At 41.1% G+C, this 19,579-nt stretch overlaps 1 protein-coding gene across 3 annotated transcripts in view; it reads left to right on the top strand.

Annotated features, from left to right (window-relative positions):
- septin12 (septin 12) overlaps window positions 1-19,579 on the top strand; it is a 108,667-nt gene that overhangs the window by 44,139 nt on the left and 44,949 nt on the right. The window contains exon 1 of one of the 3 annotated variants that reach the window (XM_061845849.1): window positions 15,727-15,769. The exons of the other annotated variants lie outside the window; for them this stretch is intronic. The gene's annotated coding sequence lies outside the window, so the exon portion shown is untranslated. Of the gene's footprint in view, window positions 1-15,726; window positions 15,770-19,579 lie in introns of those variants that run through there. 3 annotated transcript variants of the gene reach the window in all.

Here is a 19,579-nt window from a genome sequence, read left to right as displayed (position 1 = left end):
GAGGGAAATAAACTGTTCGAATGCCTGCTAGTTTTGACTTGCATTGATCTGTAGCACTTTGTAGAGATTTGACAAGTGAGTCAAATACAATGTTTCTGCTTTGGGAAAGTTATTTCGAGCACGGCTGTTTGAAATATGAGTTAAATTCTGTGATATCACTGCACATTTACAATTTTTTTTCATTAAATACAACTTCTTACATCTTTGTGGTCTTGGTAAATGGGGACATGACATTCATGTACTAAAATAACGCTATAAGAGATGATGTTTCTCAACATAATTAAGATTGGAACTTACAGTGCCCTCCGTAATTATTGGCACCCCTGGTTAAGATGTGTTTTTTGGCTTCTAATAATTATTTTTCTTCTTAATAATATGGGACCTTAATGGAAAAAAAGAAAAACAAAACATCAGGAAGTGATGAATTACTAATTAAATGTTCCCACATACTAAACGTTGTAAACTACTGTAGAAATGACAGAAATGCTTCAATTATATTTATTTCCTGGGAATTGTTAAGGGTGGCAATAATTGTAGAACAGGTGATTTAATGAAAAATCATTATTTTTTAGTCAGGGATTTTTTCATTTTCTTACAATTCATTTTTAGTTGAAGGTTACATTTTCCTAAAATTTTCAGCGTGACAGTATTCTTCTACAATAAACACTGAATTTATTTTAAGGCTTTTAACACATCTTAACCGGGGGTGCCAATAATTATGGAGGGCACTGTATCTGGGTGGTGCTGCTGCTCTTAGTGTATTTTTTTCTACATTTATAGGATTTATTTTTTAGAGCTCAGTCAGGCCCCAACTTTGACCAATCTAATTTATTGATTAGACATGACCTCCAAATTCTCTCTCACTACACACCAAATTAGAAAAAGAACGGGAACCAAGCAGTTTAGTGTACTGTATGTTACCATTGTACTGTCACATAATGATGCTGGAAGTGATTGGACACGCAATTAAGGTATTACCATGTCCAAAATCATTCAATCAAAAGCAGAAAACTCATCTTATTTCACCTATCACTTGCTGTGTCTTGTCGGTAGTGATTAGAAAATGAAGTCATGGTACTCAAACTACTTCCAACCACTACTGGAAATAATGCCTGCCTGTTAATGTCTACAACAGAGGTGGGAAACTAAGTTTAACTAAGTTTTGCCCAGGGCTGAATTTATTTCTGATGATTCAATTTTGGGCTGAAATTTATACTACTATATCATGTAAAAAACACAATTTAATGAACTTATTAATTTAAAATAAATGAATTTGCTCCAGGCTTTCATTACTGTGTTACTTCTGTGCCTCTTCATTTTGTCGTGATACATGGGAATCTGGCAATAATTGTGATGTCTTTAATTACTTACACACTGTCTTTCAAGACTTAACGGTTAAATAATTTCAATTTTAAATAATTGCTTGAGCCTAATTAATGTGTTAAATTTGTGACCAAAACCTTGACTCTGCAGTGTGTGCAAACCTGAACAAATACAGGAAATGCATGACCTCTGTCATTGCAAAGAAAGGCTACTGTACCAAATATTAACATTGGTTTTCTCAGGTGTTCAAATACTTATTTGCAGCTGTATCACACAAAGAAATCATTAAAAAATCATACATTGTGATTTCTGGATTTTTCATTTTAGATAATATCTCTCTCTCACACCTACGATGAAAATTTCAGACCCCTCCATGATTTCTAAGTGGGAGTATTTGCAAAATAGCAGGGTGTTCAAATACTTATTTTCTTTCACTGTAAGGGTGAACAGTGAAGTGGTATGGGCGAAAATAATGTAAAATAAAGGGAGGACGTTACCGACTGTATGTTCTATGTTAGCCCATTACAAATGTTATAAATGGTCTTGACTTTGAGGAGATAGCCAAGATAAGCCTTATCTTGACTAGAAATGTAGGTGTGTCTGTTTGAATCACATCTCTGGTAATTTTCTGGACTTTAACTTCACAAAGAAAGTCTTTTATTTCTCGTTTATCTTTGGTATGTCTGTGTCTTTTGTAGTTATCTTCCCCTGGCCTTTTAAGAGAGAGGGCAGTCCACCCCTCTTTCACATAAAAAAATATTTTTCATTTTTAAATGAGACCAAAATTATTACAACGTACTCCATACACACCTAGAAGTCTTGACACCCTTTGGCACAATGGTCATTGCAGTAAATTATTGCTCTCATGGGCATTTTAACTCTTCGAAATGCTAGATGACTGCATCCTTTGCACAACTGAGAGTTTTCAAATCGTAAAGTAGAAATATGTTGTGATTGTAATAATTGAGACACAAGAGACGATTGATTTGGAACACACGTCAGTGACCTGTCATCTTTAATTATCATCAGCGGAATCTCTTTTGGGAGGGGCTAACATGTAAACAGAGAACCAAGACGGATGCAAATAAAGAAATAAGATTTTGGCCTGTGATGTTGATTTCCCACAATGCCAAGCAGGAATTGTAAATAGTCTTTGGCAATTAAGTGGTTCAAAATTAAAGTTAGTTGTTTGATTTTACTGCAGGTGCACCGCTGACATTTTTGGGTTGGGGGGGTTGAAACCTATCTATTGACAGAGAGGGTGGGGGTGTTAGTGTTGGAACATTACTGCAACGTAACTAATCATCGACGGGGGTGGGGAGGATTTACAGAAGCTCATCTATCGCGAACACCTTTGTAATATACCGTAGACAATAATTATACTTGAATGGTCAGCGGCTTTGGTCATGTGATGGTCGGTAGGCGGGTTCGATGGGACATTTGTGTTTGGCAACATGCATAGAATATTCAAGCACAAAGGCTGTCCAAAATGCTTTTTTAAACATAAACTGTGGACTCAATATATATATATATTTTTAATGGCTTATTTTGAATGCCTCATTTTGGATTTGGATTCATCCATTTCTGGAAGTGAGTTACAGTGCTGTGTACAAGTTTGACAGTGTATCCAACAAATGAGAAATGTGTTGTTCATTCCCATTAAGTGTTTTTTTTTTTTCCGACAGTTATTGGGAACGGCTTGAACACATTTTCCGCTTAAGTTCTTTAAACCCAATAGAACAAAGTTAAAAACCAGGAGTAGGACGCTATGCGTGTTATTTTAAAAAGTCTGTGACACATTCAAAGACCCACATTTTCTTTAACATCTGATATCACTTGCTTAATTGAAAAGATTGGCTCAGCAGCAGAATAGAGCCTGGGTGTGGCAATACTGCAAAACACAGCGGTACTAGAACATAAACTGCTGAAAGTACAAATACTGAAACGTTAACTAAACATGTATAATACTGGATCTGACCCAATAAATGTTTTATCGTTTACTGTCAGGCATTTCTAATCTTGTCTCACAGTCTTCATTTACAGTACTTTCACTTTTTTCCAGCATTTTGTTCAGCTCCACAGTATTTCAATGTTGTAGAAGTGGAGTGTTTGTTGCTGTTGTATCATAATCGACCTGGGAAATGATTAATCATCATAGAAATGTACGCACAAGAGGAAAACAGAAAGGTTGTGACTTTCCACACAAAAGCACATTGTACACTGAATCTGATCACCATCGAACACATTTTGTTTTCCTCTAACGGCACAATCAGATTGTAGAAATGTAAAACTTGGTCTGTCTGTCTGTATGCCTTTTGTATCACATGTAAAACTGTAACATAAAAGCATTTTAAACCAATGCTAACACTGTGTGGATAAAGTAAGTAAGGCATCTTAAATAAAGGCTTCGTTAGGGGAGACAACTGAAAACTGGTGCGTGTATATTAGGTCACATAGTACATGCATCTAAACACATTTCTAAATTATTGGATAGCCTGGTTTCTCAGATGCTCAATAATCCTGTATAATCCAAAAGCACGGAAGTGTCAAAGGAACAAGAAGGTTTGATGTGTCTACATGGGATGTGTAAAAAAGTTATGCCCCTTGACGATCACTGCTTTTATTACAAGGCTTTAAAAGGAGATTAAACGCACTGTGTTTCTGTCCAGCTAAAATACTGTTTTGGGACGAGTATCAATCTTTCCTTTTAAGAGCTGAACATTTGAACCATGTTAAAGCTGCCAAGAGCAGATGGTAGAAAAGTCAGTTGGTGCCAAATGTTAGTCCTGCCACTTCGTGTTACGGTTTATGGTTCACATGTCCCTTTCTCTTGCATGTAATCTGTTTAGGGTCATTGTGAGCTGGAGCCAACTGTATCTTTTGTGAGGTGGTGTATCTAACACCTGAGTTGCCGAATCTTTGAGTACTTCATAAAGTGTACTATTTCAAATGGTTTGTCAAAAAAAGGCATTAAACACAGCAAAATGCACGAGCTAGTTCTGAAATAAACTGCATGAGCAGGGTGTTCAAATACTTATTTTCTTCATTGTACATATAACATTATTTAGTTCAATGCCTACACGAAAAAATAACTATGAGCGGAGAGTGTGTCATCCATGCGCAAAGTTGCGGGAGCCTCATTCGACATGCAAGTGTTCGCCTTATTGGCTGCATCTTCTGTCCGTGACGTCACACTGGGACATTTGCCATTGAAAACACGCTGTGCTACCTACTATGGGACACACCCCTTCAGACACGGAAGCTCTTTTTGAAGAAGAGAACATCTCACAACTGAGTGAAGTGACCACAGCAATATTAACCTATCGTTTCGAGCCATTTTTAGATGATATGCGGATCACGGCCAAACAGCATGCGGCCAAACCACCTCCCCGCCCGATCCACCTCCGTGCGACTGTGATAAAAACAACGCCGTCCACGAGCGACAACGACGCCACAGCCAAATCGCCTCTCCGTCTGATCTACCTCCACGCGGCGTAGATAAAAACAACCCCGACCGCAAGCGACGACGACGCCGCAGCCAAACTGCCTCCCCGTCCAATCCACCTCCACGCGACGGAGATGAGCCACCGCGGCCTGGCACCGGAACAAACCACCCCAGCCCGGCTCGGCGCCAAGATGACCCACCCCAGGTCGGCGCCCAAATGAGCCACCTGGCTGTAGCCGTGATCACGAGGGACGAGACACAGCTTCGGCAGCAGCTTGTCCAAAGCCATAGTTGGCACCAACACATTCAGCAAACCGGGCTTAGGTGCGCGGATCTTTTGTTACATTCTGAGAGGATTACGCCCCCCCCCCAACTATTATATTTTTTTAGTAGCTGATACACATGTAGCTGTCCATCGGAACGGAGTAGGACCCAAATGCAGGAGTACACGGGAGACGCAGGGGTAATTCGGGAAAAACGTTTATTATTCAATGGTCGGGGATTGGGCAGGCAGTCAGGAGCAGCAGATGCAGTTGGGACGTCGGCCATAGAGAGCAGGTCAGTGGGCAGGCAGGAGTCGGTACATGGGAGAACGATCAAAGGCGGCAGGAGTATTTAGGGAGTCAGGCTTACGGGGTCGGTCGGAGAACAGGCGAAGGTCGGTACACACGGGTTGACGATCAGGGATACGGGAGTGCTGGAACAGGGCATGAACCTCAACGATCTGGCACCCGACCAGCCGTCCCCATGGTCCTATATACAGCGGAGCCAATCAACCCGCATGAGGCGCAGGTGTGTGCCCCCCAATTAGCGCGACCGCACGGGCACCTGCACAGCTCGGGCTGGAGCATGACGATCTGTCATTTGGAACGCACAAAGCTCTCGTCCTTTGCACCCGTGCAATCAATTTTTCACGACGAACTGGGTATTTTTGAAAAGTATGAAGAATGAATCCATCCTCCAGAGTGTTCAAGCAATATGCAGCAATACAATACGAGCCAGCATTTTGGCTAACACAAAGGAACAACGAGCTACCTTCAAGCAGGTAAAATTAGTATAAACAGACGAGACCGCTTGAGGGCACTGCTGCCCTGTACGTCACTTCCTGGTACTTCTCGAAAGCAAATCCCTCGAGAGGATTTTCATGGCAGGAGTTATAAAAAGCCATATACGTCAAAATCATGTTTTGTGGTGAAAAACGCATGAGTCCATACCGGCTGCCGTTTTTTCATTAATAACATACTAAAAATCATGCAATTCATGACAGTTACACTTTAAGTCAGTGGCTCTCTCCCAGATTAATAACAAAAAAAAATTATGAAAACAGGTACATGGCCACTGTGGCACCTAAGATAACCTGCATGCTTTGAAAACAATGAGTACAGTGGGATTATCTTGACTATGAGATCTTGCTGATATCACTGTATAATTCAAACTGACTGGCTATCGAATACAATTACACAAGGTGAGTTCCAACCTTAGTTACCATTTGGGGACAGTGTCTCGTACCAGTTTGAAACTGATTTATCTCAAGGTGTCCACTTGTGATTGTATCTGCAAAGAAGCATGCTAATGACTTATCAACCCTCGTAAAAATGCACTCCAGTAGGTTAGCAGCTTTCCTATGATTGAAAAGCCATTTATGCTCATGAACAGACATTCTCAGACAGTTCCATCAATCAAGCCATTGAGTCAGACGATTCATTCCAAGAAGTGCTGGTCAAAGGGTAATTACAGCTTGAGGCCACTGCTCACTAAAAGGTGAGGAGGTACTTTGAATCATTTAGCAGTATTTTCCCAAAAGTAACTTCTAAGTTATTGGACTACATCTTTTGCATGTACATGGAGCAGAGAATCAGATGCTGTAGAGCAGGGGTGCCCAGACTTTTTTACCCCAAGATCTACTTTTCAAGCACCCAGCCTCTCGCGAGCTCCCGCCGGGGGTGGGGGGGGGGTGTATTATGCTCCGAAACCGTTTTAAGGTTAATGTTATGTTGCTTCCTTTATTTAAAATACAGAATTAGCTTTTAGTGCACTGTGTTGTCTGTGCTTTCATCCTAGATCAGGCTGTGCCAAGGTGGAATTTTAAAATTACCCACCATTGAGCATCCCTGCTGTAGCGAAAAAATATACATTGGAAATAAGTTTCATTTTGACCTTTTATCTTCACTTCATATAAAATTTGCCTGCCTTCAAAGCTCTTGATGATGATGGAATCATACCTTTGAATGTATGGAAAGTTAATAAGAGTCACTGATGGTGTAGTGGTACGCATACCTTACTTTGGTGCAAAGAGCCTAGGATTGATTCCCACTCTGTAATCGTGTCGATGTGTGGCCTGCGACTGACTGGGAACCTGCTGAGGGTGTAGTCCGCCTTTCGCCTGGAGTTAGCTGGGATAGGCTCTGGTGCTCCCGCAACCTTTGTGAGGATGAGCGGCTTGGAAAAGGGATGGATGCAAAGTTTACACCTTGAGAAACTGATGGTGCAATATTACAAACAACAAGGGAGTCTGTATTTTAATATTATAGTAAGAAAGAAAATCTCATTTCTAAGACCTGGTTTGGGATTTGTTCCCTCAATTTCTGGGAGATAAATACATCAAGCAGTATACATGTGTGGGAGTCGAGGTGAATTTCCTAATTTGTGAGTATGAATGCTGGTTTGGCCGCCAATGTTGCCTAGACTGTCATTTGAGTAACATGTCGGATGGCAAGGGTTTTTTTTGTTTGTTTGTTTTCAACCTCCTTTTTATACTTGCAAGTATGTAAAATAATGCTGGTCATTAGTTAATTTAGATAAGGATTAGACAGAACAGTAGGTACACTCAGATGGTACTGAAGTGGACTTTTTAGACTTAGTCTAATTGTTGAATATTTTATTGGCAATGTAGTAACACCATTTTTCTATTGAATGTGTTAAACCTGAACCCAAAACAACATAAAACTGGTCCTTGACCAAATGAGCAGCATTATCTGTAAATACCTAAACTTTGTAACTGCAAGGTCATGGTCCAAGTCCTGTTGTTGACGAAAAATGTAAAAATGGCAACTAGTTGTTGGAAAGATAGTCTACTTCCTGATGACTGTCAAGATGTCCCTGAGACTAGGAATCCATGATTCCCTACCTTTAATGAGCCAACACACATATTTTACATTGTAAAAACATCACGGCACATCACCAACCCAAATAAGTAAAAAAAAAAATTTTTAAAAAAACTTAAAAACAGCATACTGAATTAATGCCAATCTCTTCTCAATTGACTGGAAAATTGAGTGTGACCTCAGGATCTGAATATTTTAGTTGAACACAAAGCTGATACACATGCAAGAATTGAAGACCAACACAGAGATCTTAGATATTAATAAAACCAGTCTGGAAAACTGAACAACTTCTCCAGGACACGTAATCCCCATTCATGTGCTGTGGAACAGTGGTTGGGAATCTAAAAAAATTGTTGAAATTGTTAAATATTTGGGGGGTCGGGATCTTAGAATTAGTGGCATTCTACAGTTACAACCTGTCCTTTTGTGTTTGCATGTTGACACTTGCGATGAGCCACACTTAAAATCCTCTTCAAAGCTGTGTGCATAACGGGGTTTGACTCATGCTGTTTTGAGATACCACATTTCTGATATTTTTGCTTTGGTTCACAAGGTTCATTCTTTGGTTAAAAAAAAATGTGCTTCTAACTAGGATCCAATGACTTTTCTCCAAGGTGGTCCATTTTGCTCATTATCTTCTAGAGAAAGATGCACTCTAGTGGTCACACACAATACTACAACCAAAATGTCGTTCTCCATTTTTTTTTTTTTCTCTTTGTGTTCAGGTCTAAATTTGAATTAGCAGGGCCAAAGATCACGTTTTCAGATTGCAAGTCCTGAATGAGTGTATTTAAAATTCAACATGGGAGCACCCTGCTGCTAGATAAGCGTACACTTTTCCTACACTTCAGCCTGGAAGAAAAAGTGCACAGTTCCACTTAAAGATCAAATCAACATATAACAGACAATCTAACTAATTTTTCACATTGGAGGAACTGGTAGAAATAAAACAAGCAACAATGGCGTTTAAAAGTTAAATAAACAGGACATTAAGGATTTATTGTAGTCACTGTTTTTGAATCCATTTACACTTCGGATGACTGCCTGGTTGACATTTATCACGGCTGTCCTTTTATTTTCACTTACCCGGTTGCACACTCGATCTATTGGCTGCAGAATTATTTATGTGTGTTGCCAGATATTACATTTATGATTACCACTACCGTCAATTCAAGACGTAGACCATACAAATGATGGTGCTGTTTTTAAGTCAGGCAATCCACACCTCTCAAATCACAAGTACATACATCAATTTTCTATACTACAAGTCCTCATAGGGTCAGCAGACAAATACCAATTTAATTTCGTCTGCAAAAACTAAAACATTGTGCTGACGTATTTTCACAAATGAGCTGTGCAACAAAGACTCGACCGTAGATGAACATGCCCCAAATACCCCCAAACAGAACAATGTGAAATTTCTCTGGAATCTTCTAGCTCACTGATACTAGTGATAATACATACAATTGATGTTACAGCAGTAAACATATGCCATCAAATAAATGTTATGAGTTCTTGAGTTGTCATTTTTCAATTTTATGATTTGGTATTTTCATCTTGAACAGTGTGCAAAGTACAAGTGCCGTGTGTACAATGTACACAGCACCAAATTAATGAAACTTTGAATTCAATTCGAATTTAATTTTAATACAGTTGAGAACAATCCAATATCTTTCTCATGTGTGTCTCAAACCATGTTGAAAACATTAAGTGAGTCAAGAAACGATCTTAATGATAAAAGATTTGTTCTCCAGCTATCTGCATTTTCACAAAGATTGTTATTGTATTCTTGGAAATATAAACCATGGGAAGATCATTTTAACGTCGGATGAAGGAGCGGCATTGGAATGTGAGATGTCTGGGAAGTGTATAATGTGGGCGATGTTGGAATGCTGTCATCTCTCAAGTTTTCTGCATACCTGAATCACCATCATAGAGGTAGATAAACAGGCAAAAAGAAAAAAGAAGGAAGTAAGGTACACTTGACAAAGCAGCCCATCAAACGAATGTATATGAAAAGTTCAGTTTCAAGATGTTTACAAAAAGACAATTTAACAGACATTTTACAAAGTTATATGAAGGGCGTTATCTCAGGGTTACATATCCATTTGGGGTCTAATCAGAACTCAGACATTATTTTGCTATTGTTGCTCATAAACTTCAAGCTTATCCTCCTGTTCTCCTGACGGAGAGCGAGAGTAAGTCTTGGGAGATCATCTGTCAATCACAGGGCTGACAGAGACATAACCCATTCACACCCACATTCACTGCTACGGGCTATTTGTGGTGTGAATCAAAACGCGTTTAGTGACTTCAGGAAATGGAGAGTTAAGAAAGAGCCAATGTAAGTAAGGGAGAACATGCAATCATGAAAGTCTCATTTTCCAAAGGCATGTCTTTTAATTTTCTATTTGCATACAGGGGATCACCCCAAAGTACAGGTTTGCGTGGTTAAGAACTAGTTAGTGGAGAATGATAAGAATTCATAATCACAGAGCACAAGACTTGCTCCCTTATTTGAAGTCCTTACAGTTTTCTATTTGATTTATATATATATATATATATATATAATATTAATTTATACTCTGATTTTATAGAAATAGCCATCCATTCATCCATTTTCTATGCCGCCTATCCTCACGAGGGTGGCGGGTAGTGCTGGAGCCTATCCCAGCTGTCAACGGGCAGGAAGCAGTGTACACCCTGAACTGGTTGCCAACCAATCCCAGGTCACATACAGATGAACAACCATTCACACTCACAATCCCACCTATGGACAATTTAGAGTGTCCAATTAATGTTGCATGTTTTTGGGCTGAGAAAACCCACACAGGCACGGGGAGAACATGCAAACGCCACACAGGTGGGGCTGGGATCGAACCCAGGTCCTCAGAACTGTGAGGCCAACGCTTTACCCGCTGAACCACCATGCCGCCCTCTATAGAAATACGTTTTTGTGAATTATGACTTAAGTTTCACTTTAGCGTACATTAGTGATCGTTAACAAAACTGGGTTACATCGCTGCCAGAGGAACAGAAACCCATTGTAAATTCCAAGCCGGTTTACTAGATATTGTATTCAAGTGATTCCTGTTCTTTCCATACAAAAAAAGTACAGTTTTAAGAATGTAGATTTTGTTTTGGGGAATGCATGTTTTTAAGTTAATACAATGTCGTCTTTTAGTAGGATAAATAGTTTCATTTATCGTACAGTGAGATATTTTATTCTTGGAAAACAAAATGTTCCATTTGCAAAACTGTTATGAAAGGAAATGTGCCTGGTGCTATTTCAATAGTTTTAATATGTGGCAGCACAATGGGCAAGGGGTGAGCACATTCAATTCACAGTTTAAAAGTCATCGGGTCAAATCCGGGCTTCGTTGTTGAGTTTGCATCTTCTCCATTCGCCTGAGTGGGTTTTCTCTGGGTGCTGAGGTTTCCTTCGACATTCCCAAAACATGCATGATTAGTTAATTGAAAACACAACATTGTTGGGCTGCAGCTAACAAGTATTTAGATAATTGATTATCAATTACTTTTTCAACAATAATCAATGAATCACGTTTTCTTGGCTTTCTATCCCTTTATTAAAAACAGTATTTCAAATTGACAGAGCAGAAAATGTACAAACTCAAATGATTTATTATTCAGTGACTGGTTTCCTTCATAACATGTCAGAAAATAGGGACTTATGTTAATTATTGTTTTCCAATATAAATGCAGATGTGTGGTACTGAAGGAGTTAAGTTGAAAGACGAAGCTCTCAATTTACCGGTTGATCAACATTCAAACCCTCACCTATGGTCACAAGCTGTGGGGACATGACCGAAACAATAAGATCCCGGATGCAAGCGGCCAAAACGAGTTTCCTCCGCAGGGTGTTTGGGCTCTCCCTTAGAAATAGGGTGAGAAGCTCGGGCATCTGGGAGAGGCTCACAGCCGCTGTTCCTCCTCATTGAGAGGAGCCAGATGAGGTGGCTGGAGCATCTAATTTTGATGCTTCCCTAGTGAGGTGTTCTAGGCACATCTTACTGGAAAGAGACCACGGGGAGAACCCAGGATATGCTGAGGAGACTAAGTCGATCGGTTGGCCTGGGAACTCCTTGGGATTCAACTGGAAGAGCTGGATGAATTGGCTGGGGAAAGGTAAGTCTGGGCTTCCCTGCGAAAGCTACTGCCCCCACGACCTGACACAGATAAGTGGTAGAAGATGGATGGATATGTGTACTGTGTGTACAAAATACAATATTGTATCCACACAATACAAATTTGTAGCTCATTGGACATTTGGGTAAGCAAATCAAGAATGCATACTTTGGAAATTGTAAGGTAGTGATAGAGGCTGGGTTGAAGACAAAGAATAATTTTACAGTCATATCAATTGAGTTCTCTTTTAGGCGGGTAATAAACTACGAAGACATTCAGCAAAAAAAATTGCATTACAGGCTATTGACAAAGTCAAATGACGAAGAGACACTTGTCTTTAGGGACAACAGGTGTTGAGATTTCAGGCAAAGGTGCACACACCGTTTGTTTACCCAGATATCAAAGGTCTTCATGAGAATTTAATGCATAAATTGGTATTTCGTGCGTACAAAAAAAGAAAAAAAAACAAAGAAAATCCTGTCATGAAGAGCCGATCCACTTCTCGGTTGGTGAAGCTCAGGTGCTGTGCTGAAGCGTTTTTTGTTTGTTTGTTTTTTAGCGAGAAGAAAATCCATTTTCTGAGGCACTTATCCTCACAAGGGTCGCAGGAAGTGCTGGAGCCTATCCCAGCTGTCAACAGGCAGGAGCACCCTGAAATTGTCGCCAGCCAATCGCAGGGCACATCGAGACAAACAGCCACACTCGCAATCACACCTAAAGGCAATTTAGAGTGTCCAATTAATGTTGCGTGCTTTGGGGATGTGGGAGGAAACTGGAGTGCCTGGAGAAAATCCATGCAGGCACGGAGAGAACATGCAAACTCGACACAGGCAGGTTCGGGATTGAACCCGGGACCTCAGAACTGTGAGGCCAACGCTTTCCAGCTGAGACACCGTGCTGCCTGGAACAGGGTTATCCATCCATCCATTCATTTTCTACCTGTATCTCTCTGGGTTGGGTCGCGGGGAAGTAGCTTCAGCAGGGATACCCAGACTTGCCTTTCCCTGGCCACTTCTTCCAGCTCTTCCGGAGTGGTCCCAAGGTGTTCCCAGGGCAACCGAAAGACATGTCCTGCGAAACCGTGTCCTGAGTCTTCCCCAGGGTCTCATTCCAGTGGGATCAGATGCCTCAGCCACCTCATCTGAATCTCAACGCATTCTTAAGCCAGGCAAGAGACAGTCTCTCCAGTGTGTCCTAGGTCATCTCCCGGGTCTCTTTCCGGTGGGACATGCCCAGAACAACTCACTTAGGGAGGCGTCCGGGAGGCATCCTGATCAGATGCCCCAGCCACCTCATCTGCCTTCTCTCAATGCGCAGGAGCAGCGGCTTGGCACTGAGCCCCTCGCGGTTGACTGAGCTTCTCACCCTATCTGTTAGGGAGAGCCCGGACACCCCACGAAGGAAACTAACTTTGGCCACTTGTATCCAGCAACTTGTTCTTTTGGTCATGACCCACAGGTCGTGCCCATAGGTGAGGGTAGGCACATAGATCGACTGGTAAATTGACAGCTTCGGCTTTCGACTTAGCTCTCTCCTAACCACAACCGAGCAATACAAAGTTGTTCTCCATGGCCTCACCAAACTCTTCCTACACCCGGGTTTTTGCCTCAGTGACCACCGAAGATGCATTCCACTTGCCCAGCCGGTACCTGTCAGCAGCCTTGAGAGTCCCACAGGCTGAAATTACCCGATAGGACTCCTTCTTCAGCTTGATAGCATCCATCACTATGTCCACCAACGTGTTCTGGGGTTGCCGCCACGACAGCCACCGACCACATTCCGGCCACAGCTCCAGTCGCCCCCCTCAGCAATGGAGGTGCGGAACATCGACCAAGCGGACTCAATGTCCCCCACCTCCTCCGGAACATGAGCAAAGTTCTCACGGAGGTGAGAGTTGAAATTCCTTCTGACAGGGGAATTTGCCAGCCGTTCCCAGCAGACCCACACAAAATGTTTGGGCCTGCCACGTCGGACTGGAATCTTCCCCCACCATCATAGCCAACTAACCACCAGGTGGTGATCAGTTGACAGCTCCGACTCTCTCTTCCAAGACATGCGGTCGCAGGTCCAAAAACACGACTACAGTCGATTATCGAACTGTGGCCTAGGGTGTCATGGTGCCAGGTGCACATGTGGACACCCCTATGCCTGAACATGGTGTTTGTTATGGACAATCCGTGATGAGCACAGAAGTCCAATAACAGAACCGTTCTTCCCATTCGCACCCCTCCAGGTCTCACTGTCATTGCCCACGTGAGAATTGAAGTCCCCCAGCAGAATGATCGAGTCCCCAGAGGTAGCCCTCTCCAGCACTCCCTCTAAGGACTCCAAAAAGGGTGGGTACTTTGAAATGCTCTTTGGTGCATAAGCACAAACAACAGTAACACTAACCTGTTTGGAGGAAGACGAATGATGATTTCCATCCCAAAAACAGCATCCCTACTGTAAAGCATGGGGGTGGGAGCATCATGCTTTGGCGGTGTTTCTGTACACAATGGACAGTACGACTGCACTGTATTAAGGAGAGGATGACCGTGGCCATGTATTGCGATATTCTGGGGAACAACCTCTTTCCCTCAGTCAAGAGCATTGAAGATGGGTCATGGCTGGGTCTTTCAACATGACAATGACCCGAAGCACACAGCCAGGAAAACCAAGGAGTGGCTCCGTAAGAAGCATATCAAGATCCTGGCGTGGTCTAGGAAGTCTCCAGACCTAAACCCAATAGAAATTTTTTGGAGGGAGCTGAAACTCCATGTTTCTCAGCGACAGCCCAGAAATCTTTCTGATCTAGAGTAGGTCTGTGTGGAGGAGTGGGCCAAAACCTCTCCTGCATTGTGCGCAAACCTGGTGAACAACTACAGGAAACGTTTGACCTCTGTAATTGCAAACAAAGGCTACTGTACCAAATATTAACATTGTTTTTCTCAGGTCTTCAAATATTTATTTGTAGCTGTATAACACAAATATATCGTTAAAAATCATACATTGTGATTTCTGGATCTTTCTTTTTAGATCATCTCTCTCAGAGTGGACATGCACATACGATGATAATTTCAGACACCTATATGATTTCTAAGTGGGAGAACTTGCAAGATAACACGGTGTTCGAATACTTATTTTCTTCACTGTATATATTCAAGTGTTTTGACAGGTTATGCATAAAAACTTCTTTTGGATAATTCACCATTGTGTTAACATGTCTCCCATATGAAGTCACGTAACTACAATGCTATCATTATGATCACCACGATTTTACAGTTACAGGCATAATTCTGTAATTTGATCAACACATTATTTGGCAAGAAACTCAAAAGGATTGTACAGAAGCGACAAAAATCCATGTGGGTGCTTTGTTTTAATAATTTTGAAATTGGGTATTTAGTATTTGCCAATGGAGATCCTTAGATGTATTGTGTTATTTGACTATTTTCTGTTTGCTGATCTTCATCATATCTGAAGTTAGGCACAAGTAATTGCAGAATCTTTAATGGCATTTAAATCACAGATTTAAGTACATATTTCCCCTGTTTCCCTCAGTGTAAACTATTGCGATGTGTTGGTGTTGAAACAGAGTCCCACTCACGAAAAGTTGAACCAGGAAACGGTTCCCTTAGCCACAAGCCAGGAAATGCATCATACGCTGACTGGCGCATACACATACTCACTATGTCACACCCCTCCTTACACACAGCCAGTGATATGACATCCTGGCCAGTTGTGTCACTGAAGTGCCAGGTCTCCACACCAGGTAAAGAAATGTTCTCTCGCTCCTGTTTGAAGACCCTTTAAACTCGACTAAATGGCTAATCCAGTAATGTTCATACTCTTTATTTGTTGAAATCCTATTGCAAAAGTGTATCTTAGTTGGGACTTCAGACCTAGATATATGAAAAATAGTATTTAAGCTGTTCAGATGGGAAGGTGTTTTGTTAACATTTTGTTTGGATGAATGATGGCAATTGGTTAATGTAATATTGTCAGCTTTTGAAAGTGGAAAGAAACATGCAGTTCAAGCTATCAGAGATGGCAAGAAAATTATTCTATTTATTCAATTTAACTTAACTTAGTGAAAGATAGATAGAAGAAATGATAAACTGCCAAAAACGTTTCACAAATTCATTTTTGTTGTTTTCATAGATTCTTTGATTTATTAATTGTTGTTTCCAAAGATTATTTGATTTACAAATCAAATAATGTACAGTCACAACAAAAATTGATATATCTGGATGTGCGTCTGAACTCTTCATATGCAACTCTCAGTATCATAAAATTAAAGTTAAAGTTCTGGGTGTACCCTGCCTCCTGTCCAAAGATAGCTGGGATAGGCTCCACCACACTAACTTAACTTAGTGAAAGATAGATAGAAGAAATGATAAACTGGCAAAAACGTTTCACAAAATCATTTTTGTTGTTTTCATAGATTCTTTGATTTATAAATTGTTGTTTCCATAGATTATTTGATTTACAAATCAAATAATGTACAGTCACAACAAAAATGGATATATCTGGATGTGCATCTGAACTCTTCATATGCAACTCTCAGTATCATAAAATTAAAGTTAAAGTTCTGGGTGTACCCTGCCTCCTGCCCAAAGATAGCTGGGATAGGCTCCAGCACTCCCGTGAGGATAAGCAGCTCAGATAAAGGATTGATAGATAGGCTTGACAGCTTTGACAACCATGTTTTTTTTTATTCTGAAGTTGATAATCAATTAAATAATGATCAGTGAGAAATGATGATTTGGGTTTTTTGTTGTTGTTTTTTTTTTTTACCATCACTATGAAAAATTCAGTTGCAATCAGATAATTGTCATTTCCTTTCATCATATGCTGCATTACTTGTAATTCAGCCACACATTATGAAGCACTTTCAACATTGCATCCAGTGATAAATGTTTGCATCATGGTGTAAGGATTTCCAGACATCAGCCTACCATATATCTAAAGGAAAGTTTACAACAGAATGTCATGGATCCAGAGCTTGTACATACACACCCGTTACAGAGCAGAGTTAGATGACAAAGATGACTGGTTACTTGGAGTGAAAGTCTGTCATTACTATTTGAGGTAAATACCGCAATGATGATGTTACAGTAAAATCATCAGTCTACCAGTGGTTTTGACTGTCGCATTGAGCTCTGTCTTGCCCCGTTCTCTGCTAGTTTTGTTGTCTATGTTTTGCTTTCAGTTTTCTGTTACCTGTTCTGATCTGTTACCTGACTGCTGGTGTGCAGATCCTCCTGTTGCACACCTGATGGGAATGAGGATGAGTTGGTCATTTAAGTGCAACAGAAGCAGAAGGAAGGCCCTGGATTATTGCATTGCTCTCACTGTACTACACTTCGTGTTTGACCCTAGATTTGAGTCACTCATAATTTGGTGCAGGTTAGAATTCCCTCTAACTTGTGTTTTGCCCCTGGGCATCACCCTTCTGCTGTGGCACCGTCGACTTATTTGATTTAGAACAGCATTATTACTGCTTGTTTCGCACTGACATGATTATCAGTGTTTCCTATGGTTTGTAATGTTAATGGTTCTGCTCGCGTTTTACGTGCACTTTTAGTTTCCCTTTCTCCTCGTATATAAAATTCTGCTTTTTGTTATTAAATCGGGTGTACGTTATCAAACCACGTGTTTGCATATTACGTTCCTTGTTCTCTCAAATTTGCCCAACAACCTCTCCTCATATGTAATATTCTCACTGGAGATTTGAAATATGTAGCTCGTCCAATGTGTACAAGTGGACAAAATTACACTACTGTACCTTAATGACTATAACAGTTGCAACCAGTGATTGGCCAGGTTTGTTTTAAGTACAAAATAAATCCTACTCTCAAACACCCACTGTCCTCATTTCTTCCCTCACATCATCCATCAACCTTTTCTTTGGTCTTCCTCTCACTCTTTTGCCTGGCAGCTCCATCCTCAGTCCCCTTCTACCAATATACTCATTCTCTCGCCTCTGGGCAAGTCTGCTCTCTCTGAGTTTGACCAAAACATCCAACTTTGGCTGTCCCCCTAATGAGCTCATTTCACTCTGACCGAGAACCTCAACATGTTGATTTCTGTTACCACAGGTTTTGCTTCCTGTTGTTTCTTCAGAGCCCCCGTCTCTAATCTGTACATCATGGCTAGCCTCACCTCTGTTTTATAAACTTTGCCCTTCATCCAAGTGGAGACTCTTATGTCACATAGAGCACCAGACACCTTCCGCCAACTGTTCCATCCCACTTGTACCCATTTCTTCCCTTCCTTACCACACTCACCATTGCTCTGTATTGTTGACCCCAAGTATTTCCACCCACCCTTGCTTTCTCTTCTCCCTGGAGCTTCACTTTTCCCCTATGCCCCTCTCATTCACGTACATATATTCAGTTTTACTTAGGCTAATCTTCATTCCTCTCCTTTCCAGTGCATACCTCCATCTTTCTAATTGTTCCTCCACCTGCTCCCTGCTTTCACTACAGATCACAATATCATCTGCGAATATCATGGTCCAAGGGGATTCCAGTCTAATGTCATCTGTCAGCCTATCCATTACTGCCGCAAACAGGAAGGGGGTCAGCGTGGATCCCTGATGCAGTCCCACCTCCACCTTAAATTCTTCTGACACATGTATGGAACATCTCACCGCTGTTCTGCTGCCCTCATACATACTATTCTAACAAATTTCTCTGCCACACCATACTTGCGCATGCAGTACCAGAGTTCCTCTCTTGGTACTCTGTCATAGGCTTTCTCTAGGTCTACAAAACACAATGTAGCTCCATTTGACCTTCTCAGTACTTTTCCACAAGCATCCTCAAGGCAAATAATGCATCTGTAGTACTCTTTATAGGCATGAAACCACACTGTCGCTCGCAGATACTTACTACTGTCCTGAGTCTAGCCTCCACTACTCTTTCCCATAACTTCATTGTGTGGCTCATCATCTTTATTCCTCTGTAGTTTCCACAGTTCTGAACATCGCTTTTGTTCTTAAAAATGGGGACTAGCACACTTTTCCTCCATTCCTCTACCATCCTCTCTCCCGCTAGTATTCTATCGAATAAGTTGGTCAAAAACTCCATAGCCACCTCACCAAATTGCTTCCATACCTTCACTGGTATGTCATCGGGACCAACTGTCTTTCCATATTTTACTCTGTTCAATGCCTTTCTAACTTCCCCCTTACTAATCATTGCCACTTCCCAGCCATTCACGCTTGCCTCTTCTACTCTATCTTCTCTCCCATTTTCTTCATTCATTAACTTCTCAAAGTATTCTTTCCATCCACTTAGCACACTACTGGCACCAGTCAACATATTTCCATCTCCATCCTTGATCACCTTTACCTACTCCACATCCTTCCCATCTCTATCCCTCTGGCTGACCAACCTGTAGAGATCCTTTCCTCCTTCTTTCGTATCTAATCTGGTGTACATTTCTATTCCTTTCGCTTCTCCTCAGTCCTCTACATGTCCGACTTCTTCTTCGCTAATCTCTTTCCTTGGCTGACTTCCTATATTTTGGGGTTCCACCACCAAGTCTCCTTGTCCTCTTTCCTACCAGAAGACAC

Source organism: Syngnathoides biaculeatus, chromosome 16, assembly GCF_019802595.1.
Source record: "Syngnathoides biaculeatus isolate LvHL_M chromosome 16, ASM1980259v1, whole genome shotgun sequence".
Lineage (NCBI taxonomy): Eukaryota > Metazoa > Chordata > Actinopteri > Syngnathiformes > Syngnathidae > Syngnathoides > Syngnathoides biaculeatus.
This window is presented reverse-complemented; position numbering and strand designations above follow the sequence as displayed.